The sequence below is a fragment of the Acomys minous genome (assembly GCF_964271855.1).
Source record: "Acomys minous genome assembly, chromosome: 4".
Classification (NCBI taxonomy): Eukaryota; Metazoa; Chordata; class Mammalia; order Rodentia; family Muridae; genus Acomys; species Acomys minous.
The window spans coordinates 120,286,596-120,299,472 of record NC_140486.1 but is presented as its reverse complement, the minus strand read 5'-3'; positions in this window follow the sequence as shown (position 1 = coordinate 120,299,472).

Here is a 12,877-nt window from a genome sequence, read left to right as displayed (position 1 = left end):
GTATTGGCATGTGTGAGGCTGCTGGTAGAGGTATGTGTATGTGTGTGTTGTGTATATGTATGAGATGCCAGATGACAATTTTGCGCATTATCTGAAGCACTATCATCCATGACTTTTAACATGAGATCTCTCATGGGCCTGAACCTTACCAGTTACACTAGACTGGCTGATCAGCAAGCCCTGGGCTTTCTTTTCTCTATCTATTTCCTTACTGTTCAGATCCCAAACAAGCATCACCAACAACACCCTGACCAGTGCTATTATATAGCCAGGGGAGTCATGAAGAGCCTAGACTGGCCCAGGCTTGAAACTTGAGATCCTCCTTTCTCAACCAACTTGCTGGGATGTTATACACTGCCACACCCAGCTCTATGTCTGTGATGATGCTAAACTGTCCCTTTCTTGGACTCTTGATGTAACCTAGGGCTAGATATGGTCTCTACACTTGGACAAACTTCTGTCTTTATGCCTTGGCTTCTCACTTCAGTATATCTATAGACGTTGGCCACCACATGAATTTCCCCCCAAAAGCATGCCACATTTGGCTCTTTTATTGTTCTAAATCTTACTTAAATAAAAAAAAAATCAATGTTCCTTGGAAGTTTTAGAGTTTGAAAATTTTGGGGGCGTATCTTTAGTTTATCAACATTTCTCTTAACATCCCTGGAATGGATGCCCTCACTTTATGCTCTCATACTGACTCTATCTTCTGGAATGTCTTTCCTTTCTACTTGTCCAGCCTGGTATACTTCGCAAATCTAAGCTTTAAAGAAATCTCTCTTCCTGACACACCTAAGCCAATGTATATATGTATTTTACCACCACTGCCAGCTTTTATACAATCAAGATCAGATAGTTCTATTATCCCTCTGACATTGACCTTTCCTTGCTTCTGACTTATGTTCTAAACATTTCTATTCTTTCAAGGATTAAAGAGACAGAGTGGCTCTCCAGTCTTTCCAAGTGTAACACCTAATTAGTAATGATAACAGTTTTGCCATATTTATTCTACATGGATAATGGGTGATTTTGAGAGGTACAAATTAGGTATAAATAATTCCTTGCTTCACGTAGCACGTCTCTAAATGTTTTTGCTGATAAGTTAAACAGAAATGTGTGAAAAGTCATTATGAACTATAATAGTTGCAGCCTGTTGCAAGGACTATAAATACCTGAAGAGTGCTCTTGAAGACTGAGTTAGCTTAATGGGACAAGCTGTTCCTGCTAGATTATGTAAACGCATGGTTTAAAAAAAAACCCCACAAAATCAGGGTCCTGTTTGTAGTTGTCTCCTCAGTCTGTTTTAGTAGTTCTTTATTTTCACACTGCTTTGAAAGAAATAAAAGAAAACTTGGGCTGCACGAGTTGACCTTTCAGATTCTGATCGTATGTGATTTTATTCCCATGCTTTTCTTACTCTGACTCACCTTGGGTTGTATTTATTCTGATAATGAACATGTTTCCAACCTGATTAACATCCCCTAATTTCAGAGTGGATGATCAATATTTGATTTAACAATTAAAAGCATTTCGCTCTCCATCTCTAACTGTATGTGACATGCTGACTGTTTTGGGTGTTTGTCTTTCGTAGCCTGTATTCCAAGGACACTGTGTGTTTTGCATCCAAATCATGTTTTCATTCATTTTAGCTTTTTCTTTTGTAGGATAGAAAAGTTTGAGTGGCAAATAAAACCGAATTTTAAGAGTTTCTATCAACTATGAAAAGAGCGAGTTGACAAGTGAATAAGTACTCCTTGACTTGAGATCTTTCATGAAGTTTAGCATAAGGGCCATGCCTAAGGAAGAAGACTCTTCCCTTTCTATGTAGTATTCCTCACTACTTGTTCCTCTCGCAAACAGAATCTAGGAAGCAAAATTTGATCAGAGAATCTAACTTGAGAATTATAAACTGAATAGAGCCAAGACAATCTTCTATGTCAAATGGAATTAACTATTGGCACCAGAACACCACAGAAGGAACTGATCTGAACCATCAGCTCAGGATGAGCCAGCTCCAGTGATAGAGCATGTCAGTAGACTAAACAGCAGGGCAATGGACGGTACTGCATACATGGGGGTGAGAAAATTTGCATAGACCGAGCAGGAAGCTGTGCCATCATGATGACATTCAGCTAGCCAGACTCCAGGCTTTCCCTCCTATCTTCCTATTTGAAGAGAGATGAGATGTGCCCCACCCTTCTCTTCTCTTTGGCAAGCACTGACTGATAGCCTCTCACATCTCGTTTCCCTCCATTTGGCTTATATGCACAAGATGACTGTTTGGGGGGCGCTGCATGAGTTAGTATGTTTATTTGTTAGAACTGATGAGCCTTGACGTCATAAAAACTGTGTTGGAATGATACGAACACAACCGTTTTCAAATCCAGCAATTTTACAGCCAATTAAAGTACCCTTTAGAGAAATCGTCATGCATCTTACTAAGCTAGAACATTCTGTGTGATCCTGTGAATGCAGGTTCCCTCTTTTGTTTTGACTTTTGTTGTAAGATTTGGGAGAATGGCCTGACCACCAGTAAATCCGAAAACAAATATTATAGGCAGGTCCTCTATTGTGTTTTGATTACACAATCACTTAGGTATCTTTCCTTCTTCCTTACTATAGTATTTTGGTAATTGGCTGCTTCAACTCTCTGAAATTTATGTTTCAATTCACTCCTTAAATCCAGCTAAGAGAAATGTAAGCTAAAGTGATAAGCATTCTTTCTGATACATTAATTAAACTGTCTTCTGAAAAGATGGCTCATATGTATATCTGTTTAACATGTTTAATGAAACTGTTGCAGTAGCATGCAATTTTAATGTAAAATAGCTCTCTTTGCAGGGAATCCAGCCTGCTGCTGAATCTTTAAATTTTCAGTGTCTGTTGTCATAGCAACCTGAATCGACTCTGGTACCCACTGTGTTCAACATAAATTAATTTAAAGACATAGCATTGGAAACCATTGAGTCGATTTTAACTATGTATCTGGCTAGGTCTCAGATTTCAAAGCTACTTTATGTTTAAAATGTTATCATATGTGTTGCTTTTGTGTTAATTAGACATATTTTTGAGACTCAAGGTCTTAAATGTGATTTCAAAAAAATACTGGAAAACTGGTTTCTGAATTGCTTGTAAGACGCAAGGCTTTAATAATGTAAAGGGTACTTCTTTTTCAAAAATACTGCAATATTACTCTCTGCCTTGCCAGAGTACACTGGTGTTATGTGGATATATGGGCTTGAATTACCCAAATAAATCCTCATTTTTCATGTGTTGGGCAAGGCCCAGGCTTGTGCTGTGATTATCATCCTAGAAGAAGGAAACTGCCTATGTTTTTTTTTTTAATGCTTATTTGGTTCCTACTGTGCTGAGGAGATAGATTTTCCCATTATATAATTTTAACTATCTTGAACCTATTTTTCTTATAACCTTTGGTGCTTTCAAGAATGTAGTCCTTTCACAGCTGTTTAGGGAGGGCTGAAGCTTCTGTCTTTCCTTCTCCGACCCAGGAGGCCACAGTTACAAGGAGAGTGGCTGTGTTTATTCAATGAGTGTTGTATTATTCACTCTCTGTTGTTATTAAAGTAACTATATGAAAGAAAGTAGAATGCAAATTGTGGTAAATATTAAAGCTTAAGAGATAGCTTTTTAAATTTAATAGTGTGTGTGTGTGTGTGTGTGTGTGTGTGTGTGTGTGTGTGTGTGTGTGTGCATGCACGCACATGCATGCTCACAGGCCATGGCATAGGTGTGGATATTCAGAGGACAACTTGCAGATGTCAATTTTTTCTTTCCATGGGACTTGAACTCAGGCTGTAAGGCTTACCAGCAAGTGCCTTTACCCAGTGAGCCATTTCACCAGGCCGAGAGTAGTGATTTTTAAATAATATAGCCAGAAAATATTTCTAATATTTTCCACCAACTTTGCCTAATAAGAGATAATACATCCTATTTCTGGAAAAAGACTATCAAAGTACTCTCAAGCCTTAAGTTTTTCTGGTCCCAGCAAATATTATTTCTACTGCAGAAAATAAAATATGTTGGAAAATTATCTTCCTATCGGAAATGAAGGTATAGTTTTCTGTGAACTGGTTCCAGTTTCTCTGGACCATATCACATTGACTTGAGGTTAACTGAACTATCGTCATCCTTCACGTGGACTTAAAATGGGAAGTGATCTTGTGGAAGTCCAGACCATCATGCTCCTACTTCTGAAGTTAAAGAGAACTCTGTAGGTAAAACACCTAGAGTCTTAGTTAAATAGATAAAATTAAACTGCTGCATCAGACTATGAGGGTTTATTCACATGAATTTTTTCTTCTGCCCTGCTGTATTGATAGAAACTAGAACAAAATGTGTAAATAAAGCCTGGGATTGACCATGGATCTTTGTGACTCATCCAGGCCCAATAGACAGTGACATTGCTGAAATGGCAAAACACAGAGGAACTTCACTTTGCTCTTCCCATGGGGTTAGTTCTGAGACATGCATATATGTATGTATAATATTCATATATATATGTATGTGTACATACATATATATATGAATTCAAATTTAGAACATTTAAGATGTTTATTTGAGTTAAATCCCATAAACTCTAAATGAGTATGTCCTTAGCCATTATGCTAAATATTTTTCTATGTTAATTGCCATATGTAAATTTGAAAATTTATTACTACATTCACTTGAAAAGATGTTTTTAGCAATCATAAGAACTGCTCCAATAATAAACATATACCTTAGAATTAAAACATGTCAAAAATTTAAAAAAAGAAACATAGTATGGATTTCTTTGCAAGGATTTTAGGTCTAATTACTTCCTTTGAAGAATATGTTTTTCTGTATCAGACATCTTAATTATTCATAAATCATATAGTCCTGATATCTTACCTTTTATTCTAAAGCATTGTTCTTTTGAACGTTAACAAAAATCCTGATGCATTTGTTAACCGCTTTGATTTGGCATAGTCTTAATTCTTACACGTAGACCCTTCTGCAGCCCATCTTCCCCAGAGCGTCTGTCGCTTTCCCCAAAGCTACACATCATTCTGGAAACCTGGAGTCAGGCAAGCATTTGAGTTTGAACTTATAGCTCTCTACTTGTGTAACACCCTCCTCACCAGATTTCCCACAGCTCAGTAAAAGTATTCTATTTTTCTTCTTAAACACCTTAAACTAACATAATTTTGGTTGAATTCTATCCACCCTAGGAAGTACACTGGCAAATGTATGGGAGTAAAATCTTAAAAAACGGGTTCCTTATTTCAGAAATTAAGTCTCTTTTAGCTTGTGGTATATTTCTCTTAATCTTGGTACCTTTAAAGAGTGGGATCTCCTATTAGTGTTCCTGACCATTGCAGCACAGAACTAGTTTGACGTAAGCTGCCAGGTCAGTGTTGGAAAGCTGACCACCTAAAATGCTGACAACTGTTAGTCTAGAGAACAAGAGAGACCAGCTAGAGATAAAGTTTAAAGCAAAAGCCAAACAGTAGCTTCATTGTGATGCTGTTTCTTTTTTAAAACTCTATTTTTATTATGGTTGGGTTACTTACTATTTCTTTCTCCTTTCTCCATCCCAGTCCTTTCCAACATCCCAACACTAGGTAGGAGAGAAAGACGTTTAGTGGGGGAGAAGGGAATAGTTCTCTTCAGCCCCTTCCTGTTTGTTAGGGTTATTGAGTTCCTTGGGGGCAAGTCCAATCTTAATTTCAGGATATCTCCAACTTCTTTTCAAACAGCATCAACAGCAACCAGGAGCAGCAGACAGAGCTGCAATATTTTTCTTTCTTGGAGGCCCAATTTCTCTCTCAGGGCTCTGGAATTTATTCCCTCTCCAAGAGTCCTCAGAATTAAAAAAGACCCTCTCAGAGACTGAACAAGGCAAACAGTTTGCTGCTGTGGACAGTCTAAATTAGCCCTATATCCCACACCTGGTATTAAAACAAAAACAAGTTTTTTTTTGAGACAGGGTTTCTCTGTGTAGCCTTGGCCATCCTATACTCACTTTGTAGACCAAGCTGGACTTGAACTCACAGTGGTCCACCTGCCTCTGCCTCCTGAGTGCTGGGATTAAAGGTGTGTGCCACTACCCCCAGCACATAACAGAGTTTTTAAAGACACCAAAACATCCACTACATTTCCCTCCTTTAATATGAAAAAAACAGAACAAAACAACAGGCATTTTCTCTAACAGGACTGAGACTTGTTGTTGCTTTCTTAAAAGGAGATTATCTACAAACCAAACATTTTTGGATCAATAGCTTCTTTTATAATCTGGTAACTTTCTCTTGTCTGTAATGGCTTGCACATTTTGCCACTGAGCCTTGAGCTAAGACTCCAAAGCTGCCTCTTCCTCCTCTCTTCTTCTCCTTCTCCTCTTCCTCCTTCTTTTTCTTCTTCTTCAGATTTATTTATTTATCATATATGCACAGTGTTTTGCCTGCATGTATACCAGAAGAGGGCACCAGATCTTATTATAGATGGTTGAGATCCATCATGTGGGTGCTAGGGCCTTAGGAAGAGCAGGCAGCACTCTTAACCTCTGAGCCATCTCTCCAGCTCCCCAAAGCCACTTCTTAATGGTAAAAGGTTACCTTGTATGTCCCTTTGGGACATATATATATATATTCACTAATCAGATGGCTCTTTTCCCGCAGTGTGCACAAACCCCAAGACACTTAGGGTTTCTTGCCTAGCAACCAGTACTGCCAGAAATGTCTCATTTGCTTCTCTGGCAGAAAGTACCGTATTTCTCAGGGTTAACATACTGGAAATTTTGAGCACTGAGGCTTTTAACAGATTGTTCACCATTTCTTTTCAAATGACCAAATTTACCACAATTGAAGCACTGAACATTCTGATATCTAAGGCTTTTAGTGGCTACTGGGAAAGCTAATGGTGGTAATCTTGTGCTCTTCTGGCAACTCAGTGTGCTCAAGATGAACGCTTTCTCGTGAAGCAGGCTGTTTCTCTTTAACTCTTTTGCCCTGTATGGCCTTCTGGTCCTTCTGGCTCCCCAGGCCTCACAGGGGCTATGGGACTTTAGCACTAAAAGTGTATGGTGCAGGGCAGGGCAGGAATTGCAGGAAACACAAGCTCTCAATTACCAGGTCTGAACACTTTTGTTATCACTTTTCCAGAGGTTCTATTCACTTCCCAAGTGCCTCAGTCTCTATCCATAAACTCTCTAGTTGCACAGCCAAAATATGAAATCCTTTCAAAAATGAGGGCATTGAGTAATACTTCTGGTTTTCTTATTTCACCCATTTTTTTCTTCTTATGTCCCTCCATATCTGCTTGCAACTTTTCCAATTGTTCAATTATTCACTCAAACTCTTTTGAAATGAGATACAGGAAGAAGACTAAACAAACCCAGAAAATCCCCACTGGGGAGAGCGCAGTGGCAACAGCTACAGTAAGCCATTTGCTCATATGCTAACAGGGTGTATTCATTTCTCTGTACCCTACTGTCTCCTCTATGCACTAGAAACCAGATTTTCCATTATTCTAAACCCTATGTCTGGGCACCACTTTTTGGCATATATTTTTTAAATGTATTTTATTTCACTTTTCTTATATTTCTTTCTCCCTTCACTCCAGTCCCTTCCAATACCCTAACACCAGGTAGGAGAGAAAGAAAGTTAGAGGAGAAAGGGGGCATAGTTCTCTTAAGTTATTTCCCGATCGCTCATTAGGGTTGTTGGGCTCCATCGGGGCAAGTCCAATCTTTGTTTCAAGATATCTCCAACTTCTTGTCAACCTTCACCAACAGCAAGCAGGAGCAACAGGGGGTGGGGGCAGAAGCTTTCCTCCTTCTAGAAGCCCCTTGTCTCTCTCCCGACTCTGGCATCTGTTTCCTCTCTGGAGGCCTCAGAGTTAAACTGTCTGCAGCGGGCAAAGAGCCCCTATCAGCCGGCAAAAGGCAAATAGTCTGCTGCAGTGGACAATCTGAGTCAGCCCCACATCCCACACCTGGGATTAAAACAGAAACATGTTTACATAACACAAATGAGTTTTTAAAGACACCGAAACTTCCACTACAGCAAGACTTCAGCAAGAAGGTTGACATTTGTTCTAAGCATTATAAAGGCATGAGAATATTTTAAGCCGTGAGTTACTCACGGAGAAAACATAGTAAACTGTGATCTTCGTAATTCTAAATGGAAATAATACATATTAGTATTAGGATAGTACTACCAAGCATAATATGTGTGTCTGAGGCAGTAACAGATGACGTAACAAAACTGCGTAGTGGAGAGTGATGTAGGCAAGAATATTCACTAACTGACTTATAAGAAAAGAGGGATGGTAGTTGCTTTAAAAGCTGAAATCATATTGTGCTAGACTTTTCATTTTTTAAAATATCTCCTAGTTGGTGTTCAAGGTGCTAAGACTAAAGGAGGAAAAGCAATTCTTTTTGAGAAACACAGACATGTCTATGCTGTTTTGATCCTTCATCATAGATTTGCTAATTGAGCACCTTCCTAATATTCATTGTTAGTAGTGATCAAAATTTAACACAAATTGTAGGAAACATTACACTGTAGAAGGAATCCTTCAAGCCTTGAATACAGAATGGCAATAAATTCTTTTAAATCTGAGCTCTGCTTTGAGTAATTCAATTACCATATTTATGAGATCAGAGACTATTTCTGACTATATGGAGTATTTTACTTTCTTTCTGACAAAATGATGTGCTAGGTTTGTAGTTTGTCTGTTAATATTTTAGTCTCACTATACAAAATGTAAAAAATGATTTGAATTAACAATAAACAATGGTGTCAGTTTCAGAATGAAAGTGAGCTGCTTGCTTGTATGTGCTCGCGGCTCAGAAGCTACCAGTCATGAAATAAAAATCAAAGGAATATTTACAGATCAGCTGCATGCAAATCTGTCCCCTTGGTTTGTCATGGAGTCTTGCTAAACTTTCCTCTTTGAGAGCTAGTGTTTGGCTCAATTCTAAGTAAACAGTGCATATCCATGTGGGAGCAATGAAGAGGAACTGTAGCATCTGGTAAGGCTTTAAAAATAACTTCCTACTTGTATAACTAAGATTCAGCAAAGATCAATGAGATTTGGGGGGTCTGAAACCTAAGGAAATAGTTCCTTTGGAAGCTGTTAATTCATGTAGCAGTGCTATTTCGAAAGAAAATCATCTTTACCCAAGAAACAGATGCTACCAGACCATAGCCCTAGAGTCATAATTCTAGGTTATTGAGTTCTGAGTTTGTGTTCTCAGGTTCATTTGCTATCATTAAGAGCCTTTTGCATTTAATTACTTCTTTATTGATCTCATACCATGCGTTTCTTCTAGTCTGCACAAAACATCAACTTAAGTGGAGTAGGCAGGTTTGCATTTACAGTCATGCTTGACTACTTAGTTATAAGGCAGAATGGTGCCAAGTAGCTTAGTGTTTCCTGGATGGTGGTGTTCTCCATGATGTTATATGCTTCTGGAACAAAACACACTTTACTGTTTTCCCCATTAAGCCTGGTGCTGCTTCTGATATATGATGTTATTGAACTGTCTTTAGCTTCTCAGCTCTGGAAAACTCTGCAACTTAGAATCAAGGTTTGTTTGTGGCTTTTAAATCTTCCTTGGAGGATCCTCTTTGGGCTATACTACACAGAAAATTCTGAATAAATGCCTCCCTGTCTCAGATAACTAAACACTTAATAAATATCCAGTTTAAAGTTCATATATAACAAGCTAATGCATAAAATGGATACTAATCATAACTTGTACTTGCTAGGGGGTTTATCTAACTACAGTGCTTACCCTTACTCAGCATTTAAGAAATTATGAGACACTCTTATGACTTACCCAGTTTTCTTGTGTTTCCAATTCTCATTTGTGCTCTTAATTATCTTCTCCTGTTGTCATAAGAACTTGCTGGTCACGGCAAATGAGCCCCAGATCAAGGGTCCATGGAAACACTGGAATTATGTATCCTGTAAAACATTAGAGACATTCAAGAATCTGTAAAGAGAAGAAACAGCATTAATTGTGATGGTTGTGTAATAACCGCCACACCTAATGTATAAGTTTATCATCTGGTCCTTAGTAGTTGATTTAGATCCTTGGGCTGTTTTTTTAATAATCCCTATCTCTTATGAGCCCAAGGAAAATAATTTTTATATCTTATTTGCCTCATTTCTTTGAATTATGCAAATTTTACGCATTCACATAGGCCAAACAATCAAATTACTAATCTAAAAACAGATGATATGTATTTGAGCCCCAAACTCTACCACCACATGCTTTTAAAAACACTGTTGCTTTATCATATCAGTGCAATAAGGGCTTGTTTTATAGGAAAGGAATTAGAGTCTGAAAATATTTGAAAAAGTGTTGTCTTGATTAGCATTACTATTGCTGCATAAAACATCATGGCCAAAATCAAGTTGAGGAAGAAAGAGTTTATTGGCTTGTACGTCCATGTGACTGTCCATCATTGAAGGAAGGCAGGACAGTCATTCAAACAGGGCAGAAATCTGGAAATAGAGGCCGATGCAAAGAGCATAGAGGGATGTTGTTACTGGCCTACTTATCATGGTTTGCTCTTTCTTATAGAACCCAGGACCACCAGTACAGGCATGACATCACCTACAATGGGCTGGGCCACGCCACATCAATCACGAATTAAGAAAACATCCTACAGGATTGCCTACGACCTAATTTAATGGAGACATTTCCTCAATTGAGGTTCTCTCCTCTCAGATGACCTTAACTTGTGTCAAATTGACATAAAACTATCAAGCATAAGTATTAAGCAATTTGAAAAATGATGTGACAAACATTTAAGGATATTGGCAGTGGACTGGATACAGCACTCAGTGGCACACAGTGCCTTCTTAGGAAATGAATACGGTAAAATACTGACCAGCTTGAAAATCTATCCTGCTCCTCCCTCACCTCTCTCTCATCCCCAACCATTTCCATCACATACTTTCTCAATAAAATGTCAGTAATACAATTTTTTTGTTTGGGTTATTTATTATGCCATTAAGGGATAATTTGTGCCCATAATTCTGATGGAGGAACACAGATCTAGTTAAGGCAGTGATCTGTAATGCATTCGTGTGTAAGCCAAGTGAGTTTGACGAGGCAGAATCCCTCCACATTCTGAGAACCTTGATAAGTGGTAAAGTTGATAGGTCATAGACATCTATTACCTACAGTGTGATTATTATTTAGATAATAAGTACATGCTAGGAAATGATTAGTTGTAACTGTGACACTAAGCTGGACATGAGAGCTAACATATGCCACACTGTGTATCTTTATACTTAAAAAAAGACTCTCTTCTTGCTTCATCATCCCTGTGACTATCAGATGCTTGAGCTCAAAGCTGTTCTCGAAACCTTCGTATCAGTGTCTTCTTCTCCTGCTGAGTGCCTGTGCCCAACTCCTAGTTATTTTGAATCCATATCCTCCACTTAGTCTTTTAATGGAAAGAGAAATTGGAAGCATGCTTCATTTTTTTCTTTGCATCTAAATCTTTTTGTATTTTCTCATTCTTTTGAAAATTTGGCATTATAATAAATAGAATCCAACCCACCCTGTTCACACAATGAAATTATTCTCTGATTATTTAATCCACCCATAAATTAGTGACAGTGTGTCCTCACTGAGTCAGTGTTGAGATGCATGAATGCTATTTTTGTACAGTTTGACAAACTCTATTTCCCTAGGCACTATACCAGGCAAAGCCTCCCTTGCTGTAAAGAAATCCTTGGGGAAGATGTTAGGTTTTCCAGAGAAATATTTTTTATGTGAGGAAATGATCTATCAGAAGAAGCAGGCCTTAGCAAGAAACACTAATGATAGGTACCTTAACATCACCTGTACATATTGGGATGGTGATGGAGTGAAACAGGTTTATCAGAAAGAATTGTGTCACAAGGGCTTCCAGCACATCTGCTCCTCAACTAAAAAGAGACCAAGATCCAGGAAGATGGATTGCTGGGTGAAAGTGCTTCAATTGCAACCCTGGCCACTTGAGTTTGACACCCAGAATACATGGTGGGAGAACATAACTGACTCCTGAAATTTATCCTCTGGCCCCCATGTGCATCATAGTGTGTGTGTGTGTGTGTGTGTGTGTATGTGTGTGTGTGTTGTGTGTGTGTATAATACACAAATGTTGTTGTTGTTGTTGTTGAGGATGATGATGATAATGATGATGAAGAAGATGATGATGATGATGAGGAGGAGGAGGATGATAAATAGAGCTTTAATGTAATGGTCCCCCTTTTTGTGTATGCATGGGAAAATTTCCACACAGAAACATGTGTCCTGACAATTGGTTTACAGTTAGTGACACTATTTTGAGAGGTCAAAGAATATATTTGATGTGCCATCTATTGTGCAAACATAGGCATTAGGCATACACCTTGAAAGTTATTGGCTAACTCTGCTTTTTTTGCTTTGTGCTATATGAACAAGCCAATCCATTAAAAGCTCCCTCAGGCAGAGAGTAAGCCGCTTCAACCACTGCACCATCCCACCAAAGTGGACTATGTCTCTTGAGCCTTGAGCCAAATAATATTTTATACATGAAAGCATGCATATTGATCTTAGAAGAGAATCTAGAGATTGTGAAAGGTTGTAGTCCAACTGGAGAACTGGGATTTTAATAAATTCCCAGGTGGTAAGAGTGCTGAGGTCTATGGAACACCCTGGGTGGTTTTTCTGGAAAACAGTTGTGGTGTTTGAACAAGAATGTCCTTCATAGGCTCTTATGTTTGAATGCTAGGTCACTAGGGAGTGGAGTGGAACTGTTTGAAAGGATTGAAAGGATTATGAAGTATGGCCTTGTTAGAGCAAATGTGTCACTAAGGTGGGCTTTGAGGTTTCAAAAGCCCATTCCAGGCC